The 7,150-nt window shown below is 55.3% G+C and overlaps 1 protein-coding gene across 1 annotated transcript in view; it reads left to right on the top strand.

The window, feature by feature from the left end:
- AHCYL1 (adenosylhomocysteinase like 1) overlaps positions 1-7,150 on the top strand; it is a 50,074-nt gene continuing 42,924 nt past the window's right edge. The window contains exon 1 of the mRNA XM_014952919.1: positions 1-20. The gene's annotated coding sequence lies outside the window, so the exon portion shown is untranslated. The remainder of the gene's footprint in view (positions 21-7,150) is intronic.

Here is a 7,150-nt window from a genome sequence, read left to right as displayed (position 1 = left end):
AAAAAGTGAAACGGCGGGAGGTAAGAGATTTAAGAGATTAAATATGATCAACTCCAGGTTTAAGCAGGAGCCGAGGTGAGCAGAGCTGCAGCCTTTCTGCAGAAATATGGGGGGATTTCCCCCAAAAGCTGGGGTCGCCTGGCTCTGCCGAAGCTCCCTTTGTTTTTTTTTTTTGGCTGCCGTTGATGGGAAATGGGGCTGTCAGCAAAAATACCAGCAGCTTTGGTCGGAGCGAGGCGGTTCTTTGGGTGGGGAGTGGTTTGAGGGCTGAGGTGAGCGATGCTGAGCTTTCAGCTTTCTCCAAACTTCTGCCTTGATGCTGCTGGGGGTGGAAACACCGTGGCCAAGGGAATAGGAGCTGGGGGTGAAGGGAGAGCTCAAGGGCGGGTTGTGCTCTTCCAGATCCCTCTGTGCCATCACCGTTGTGTCTGGGCATCTATCTGCTCTTCTGCCTCCCTGGAGGCTGGAGGTGCCCTTGACGGTGGTTGGTTTCCAAACCCACGTCAGCCGAGCTGTGGGTGCCCTGGAGCGGGCAGGACACGTCACCGTGCTTAAGGATGGGTGACAAGGCCTTGGAGGGGGGGTTCACAGTGCTGTCCCTGCCTGTCACTTCCCTGCTGTGTCCCTGTGGGGTGGGCTGTGTCACACCTGGGTGCTGACAGACAGACGGATGGATGGATGGATGCTCTGCAGCCAGATGTGCTTACTCATGCAGCACCGTCTGGGGAGTGGTGAAATGGGTTAAAACCTCCCCGTTTGCTTCCAGGGAGGGTGGGCTCTGTGCCCCTGAGGAGCTGGGGAGCCTGTGGCTGGTGTTTTGGGGTCGATGCCGTGCCCCTGCGGATGCCGGCTCCGGAGGAATCCCGCAGGGAATGCTAATGCCTGGTGCTGCTGCTCTGCAGGGGGATCGAGCCAAAGCCCTGGCAGGAGGATGGGAGCAGGGAAAAGCTGGGGAGAGGGTGGATGGAGCCCCCGGGGACCCCAGGGAGGGCTGGATGCTGTCTCTGAAGCATCATTTCTCCCCTTGCTGCCTGCGGAGCCGCTCTCCCGCTGCCTGAGCCGGGCCTGACCTTGCTGCAGGCTCCTGCTTCCCTGCCCCATCCCAGGACCGGCTTTTCTGCCCCGTTTTTTTTGTCCCTAGTCCCAAGTCATCTCAGGTCCCTGCAGCTCTGCCAGGCCGGGTGCTAATAAACCACCTTCCCCTGCCGTCTGTCGGGGCGGGGGGGGACACGAGACTTTCCTTGTTTGTACTGACAGGGTGCCTGGAGCTGCTGGTTTTCCCTCTTTCTTTAATTTCATCCCTTCAACTGGGTGCTCGTAAATCCTTCTCCGCCTTTGGGTGCTGGCCCAGGCCAGTGGCCACCATCTCCTCTCCTGATGGTTCAGCCAGACGCCGTCCTCTCCACTGTCTCTGCTTCCTTGCCCAAATCCTCCATCCTTTTGCTTTCTCATTCTCTCCTCTCCCTGTGGTTTTACCTCCTCCTCCTAATGAGGTGCCTGGGCTGGGATGAGTCCACGACTCCTCCTGCTCCCTGTGGAACAGCTGGGATGGGTCTGGCCTTCCCTGGGGTGCAGGAAAAGCCCAAAAAATGAAGATATTGCTGGGGTTGTCTATTGTGTGGGTGTCTATTTTTGTCAGTTAGGTTCACGGTTGGACAAGATTATCTTTAAGGTCCCTTCCAACCTAGAAGATTCTGTGATTCTGGGTTAGATGGTCCCAGGTTGAGTTGGCCATACCCCGACCCACAACGAGAGCAAAACATGTGGGTGCTTTGACCAGAGATGATTTCCCGGGGGCTGAGAGTGGACAGGTCACTTGTGGTGCTGTATTAAATGACAGAATGATAATTATTTTCCATAATAAGTCACTCTTGGGTCTTTCTCATCACTTTGGCTTCTTGAAGCGTCTTCTTGCTCCAAAGGTCCAGAAGGGAGGCCTGTCCTTGTGACCCAGCACTGCTGCAAGGTCAGAAGATGCTTAATTAAGTTATTGGACTGGAGAGCAGGAGGAAGGGAGATTTTTTGGGGTCTGAGGGACACAAAACGATGTGCCAGGGCGTGTGGCTCTTGCTTCTCCCTTCTGCTCCTGCAGTCCCGTGAGGGTAGGCTGGGTTTCCCCTCTGATCTCTGTGGCCTTTGGAAGTGGGAAAGGAGCTGGATCTTCATTCTCTGCAGTCTTCAGCAGCATCTCGTGTCATCTGTTGATGGTGTGGGCGTGAGGACCACCCACCTGAGCAGCACTGATTCTCCTGCGAGCCCCTGGGCTTGGTGGGAGGCTCCTTCCCACGTGGGCGACCAGCTCTGGAGCGCGGGCAATCTGCAGATCTGCAGAAACTCCATGTTTTCTTGAAGCCTTTCCCAAAATGAGGGATTATCTTCTGCAAAGACCCACCCTACCACCACGCTTTCTTCGGGACCCCAACAGTTTTCACCCTGTTTTCCAGCCTGTGTGAATGTTGGAGCCTGTTCCTGTGCTGGAGGTTGAGACTGGAATTACTTTGCTCTGGAAACCAGCTCTTCCAGGCCAGGTTGGAGTTGATCCTTTGGGATAACTGGTTATCCCGACGCAGGGGAAGGTGTGGGACTGGGGGTGAAGAGATTTGCTCGTCCCTGGCTGCATCTTTTGTCGTCGGGGTTTGCAGAGGGCTCGGTGTGTTTCCTGCTGAGCCCTTTGATCAGGGCTGCTTATCTGAGGACTCTGACTCACCTTCACTCAGCAGATGGTGGTGACGTTTGAGGTGACTGTCCCCAGGCCCTCGTCGCGGGCGCAGAGGACCTTGTGCTAACACTTCTGCCCAGTGTGACCCTGCTCTCTCTCAATGGGACCCTGGGTTGGAGCAATGGAGGGACTGGGAGGCTTCTGGAGGAGGGTTGAGGGGGTCCCACCAAGGAGGAGCATCTTGTTGCCATCTTAGCAGGGAGCCCCTTATCAAATTATAGAGTAGTTAGAGTTGGAAGGGATCTTAAAGCTCATTAAAGTTCCAACCCCCCTGCCCTGGGCAGGGACACCTCCCACCAGCCCAGGTTGCTCCAAGCCCCCTCCAACCTGCCCTTGAACCCCTCCAGGGATGGGGCAGCCACAGCTTCTTGGGGCAACCTGGGCCAGGCTCTCACCACCCTCCCACCAAACAAGTTCTTCCCCACATCTCAGCTCCATCTCCCCTCTTTCAGGGTCAAACCCTTCCCCCTCCTCCTAGGGCTCCCCTCCCTGATCCAGAGTCCCTCCCCATCTCTCCTGGAGCCCCTTGAGGGACTGGAAGGAGCTCCAAGGTCTCCCCGGAGCCTTCTCTTCTCCAAGTTGAACCCTGGGGGTTATAAGGGGCTGTTATTCCTGGGGACTTGGCCACCTCCAACAGTGCCCAAACCTGAAGGTCCCCACCATCCCTCTCTAACTTTGGGCTAAGCATCATCATGGCACGATTAATCCTTGTTGGGGCACGATATGGGGAGCTCTGGGGTGACTTGTTGATGGTCCAAAGGGAAAGCTTTGCCACTTCTGGGGTGGTTTTTTGAGCAGCAGATCTTGCCCCATGGGCTTCCTGCCTCCGAGAAAGCAGGATGGGGAAGGTGGGGGGGGGGACTATTCATGCTTTTCGGAGGCTGCCCCCCTCGCCCTGTCGCGTTGGGCTTGCTGGAGCTGTGAATTTTAATTACGCTTGGGGATCAATACGGTGGCCTTGGTAACGAGCTTATTGCCGCTGCAGAATCTGTTTACTTCAGGTTGGTGACAGCCAAAAGAACTTAGGTGGCCGGGGACATGATGTTCCAGCTCGTCAAACAGGCTGCATTGTAATTGGGGTGAGGTTCCTGCCGTCCTCGGAGGTGGCGTCATGGGGACAACTTCCCCTTGGCTGCCTCCTGCAGCCCCCCAGCTCTCCCTGGTGGGACCCATTTGAGCTGCCTTAATTGAGGAGCTGTGATTTTGGGGGACAAGGGGACAACAGACAGCGTGGGGACCTGGTTTATCTACCACCCGGAGTTGGTGGGACCCATTTGAGCTGCCTTAATTGAGGAGCTGTGATTTTGGGGGACAAGGGGACAACAGACAGCGTGGGGACCTGGTTTATCTACCACCCGGAGTGCTGTGTCCAGCTCTGGAGTCTTCAGCACGTGGAAGGACGTGGGGCCAGAGGAGGCCACGGAGATGCTGGGAGGGCTGGAGCCCCTCTGCTGGGAGGGGGGGGGCTGAGAGAGTTGGGGGGTTCAGCCTGGAGAAGAGAAGGTTCCAGGGAGACCTTGGAGCCCCTTCCAGTACCTCAAGGGGCTCCAGGAGAGATGGGGAGGGACTCTGGATCAGGGAGGGGAGCCCTAGGAGGAGGGGGAAGGGTTTGACCCTGAAAGAGGGGAGATGGAGCTGAGATGTGGGGAAGGACTTCTTTGGTGTGAGGGTGGTGAGAGCCTGGCCCAGGTTGCCCCAAGAAGCTGTGGCTGCCCCATCCCTGGAGGGGTTCAAGGGCAGGTTGGAGGGGGCTTGGAGCAACATGGGCTGGTGGGAGGTGTCCCTGGATGGTCTTTAAGGTCCATTCCAACCCAAACCATTCTATGATCTACAAGGTGTGGGCGTAGGGAATAGCTCTTTTTGTCCTGGAGAGAGAAGGTAGGCAGCCTGGAGCAGAGGTTCCTCAGGGGCTTTGTCTTGCCGAAACTCATGTTTTGGTTTCCTTCCAGCTGGCCTGGGCTGAGCTTCAACCTGTGTCTGCTGTTTTCCATCTCCTCCTTTCATCTCCCTGCAGGGAGCCCCGAATCTCATACATTCTTGCACCGTGGGGAGAGGTTTGTGTCCAACCTGGGCATGTTTTTTTGGAGTGAGAACATCTGGCCGATCCCTGTTGACCTTGGAGCCATCAGCTTCGTGCCGGCAGCGCAGCCGGTGTCTCCCTGCGTTCACCAACCTTGTCTCCAAATATTCTCCAAGCTCACCAGCCCAGGGATGTCACTTCTTATCCCTCCTGCCCCATTTAAGAGAAAGAGGCTCAATTTCTTTCCAGAAAGGGGTTGTTTTTGCTCCAACATGAGGAGTTGGTGTCCAGGAGGGTGATGTTTGTCCATCCTGGGACTGATTCCTCCGAGCTCGGAGCAGGGAACAGCTTAAGCTGAAGCAAATTTCTCTCTTGCTTTGCCTTTAACCAGATGTATCAAAATCAAAGTCTTTTCCAGGGTTGAAAATAGAGTATTTTGGTAAATGTGAGACGGGCAGCTCTAGGTGATGCGCTGTGAGGGGCTTTTGGGGGGCAGCCGGGGGGGACATGGGAAGGATGTATTCCCAATTTTCCCATATTTCCTGACTCTCTGGGATGTGTTACAAACAGGCTGCTCCTCTTTCGAAGCCGGGTGGGTTCCCTTAGAGCCGTAGGAGGGTCTTCTCCGAGGAGCTGGAGCCTCCCTGGGTGGTGGTTGCTGCGTTGCCCCCTTGAAAACCCAAAAGAAGTTTTGAAAAGCTGTGATTCCTCTGACTGGATCTCTGTGGGGGGGGGAAAGGAGGCGGGGGTGCTGCCAGGTGGGCTGATTCCTTCCCCAAAACATGGGCTTCCTTGAGTATCATGGAGGAGAAGTTTGGTGTTTTCAATTTGTTTGGTTTTGGGTTGTTTTTTTCCTTTTTGGTGGCTGACCCTCTCTTTCAGCCCCGTGTGGCGGAGCTGCCCGAGCCCTCCGACAGCACGTTCCCTGGGTCCTGCACAAGCTGTGGTTGCAGAGTTTTCCAATTAATTTAAAAGTTGATGCTGATTAAAGATGCTTCCCTACCAGCTCCCCCACACAAACACGTTTCCATGGGCTTCCAGCTCCAAAACAGCCCAGTGGAGACCGTTACTCCTTATTTTGCCACTGGAAATGATTTAACCCCCCCAGTCCCTTCCATGCAGTGCTCCCGGCGAGCTCACTCCAGTTAATACCAGTTGCCCCATTGCCCAAACGCTTGGTGTGCCCCAGGTGTGGGGGTGGGAGGGCTCCGGGGATGAATCCAGAGGTGAGAAATCTGGGATGTCTCTAAACCGATGGCTTTTTGGGCTGCGGGAAGCGATGTTTGCCCATCCCAGTAGCCGTACTGGGCTCCTGGTCCCCTGAGAGTTCACTGCCCTTAAAGATCCCAGTAGGAGATTCCTGGGGTTCCTGCTGGGAAAGAAATATCCCTCTGCAGTAAAGCTGGGAGAGAGCCTTTGCCTCGGATTCCTGGAGTCCAAGGACTCGATGCCTTATCTGCTGGTGGCTCCTTTCCCTCTGCTCTCGCTGGAGGCAGCACACCTTTGACCCCAAGGTGTTTATAAGGCAGTAGTTAATCCCAGTTACTATTTAACAGCTGGGCACTCAAAATCACATTTATTTTATTTAATCCCGCCTATCTGTTTATTTTTCCCTTAACTAGCCTTTACAGTGATTCCAGTGATGACTGAACTCTTGGCTGGTGGTTTCCAGCCTGTTAATCTTTGGAATGGGCCCATTTCTTGCCTGGTGGTGGTGGTTCTTCTTCTCTGCTGAGTTCAGGGTTCGTGTGAAAGTCCTTAAAGTCCTTAATTTTCCACTTGTACTCATGGAAAGTTTTTTTTTTTTTCTTCCCCCCCCCTCCAAGGGTTGGTTTTACCCAACCAGCCCTTCTCTGCTGGCCAAGGATGGAGGGCTTGGCCCATCAGGGCTTGGCTGGTTTACTCTGCCAGGTCCTCAGTGCCCTTTATTTCCTTGTCGGGAGCGGTGTAAAGGTTTCCAGGCAGAGATTTGGCTGCGGTTCCTGCTCGGGGAGTTTGCCAGGCAGGTCCCTGCCTCTCTGGAGAGGAAAAAAACCTGCCCTGTGAACCCCTTGGGAGCCAGAGGTACAGCTCCAAGGGGTAGGGAATTCCACACTCATCCTGCTTCATCCCCGAAGCAGCACAGCCCCCCTCTTCCCAGCTGCTTTCTCCAAACAAAGCCCTTTGAGGTTCCTTCTAAAAGTTTGAGGAACCACCAGGAGAAAGTCCTGCTCTTGCAAAGGCCACTCCTGGAGCAGAAGCAAGTCCTGCTCCTCCATAGAACAGCAGTGTGCCCAGGTGGCCAAGAAGGCCACCAGCATCCTGGCCTGTATCAGGAACAGCGTGGGGAGAAGGACCCAAGAGGTGATGGTCCCCCTGTACTCGGCACTGGTGAGGCCTCACCTCGAGTACTGTGTCCAGTTTTGGGCCCC

The sequence above is a fragment of the Calidris pugnax genome, unplaced genomic scaffold (genome assembly GCF_001431845.1).
Source record: "Calidris pugnax isolate Ruff unplaced genomic scaffold, ASM143184v1 scaffold214, whole genome shotgun sequence".
Lineage (NCBI taxonomy): Eukaryota > Metazoa > Chordata > Aves > Charadriiformes > Scolopacidae > Calidris > Calidris pugnax.
The sequence above is the reverse complement of the archived record's forward strand: the minus strand, read 5'-3'. Positions and strand labels throughout refer to the sequence as shown.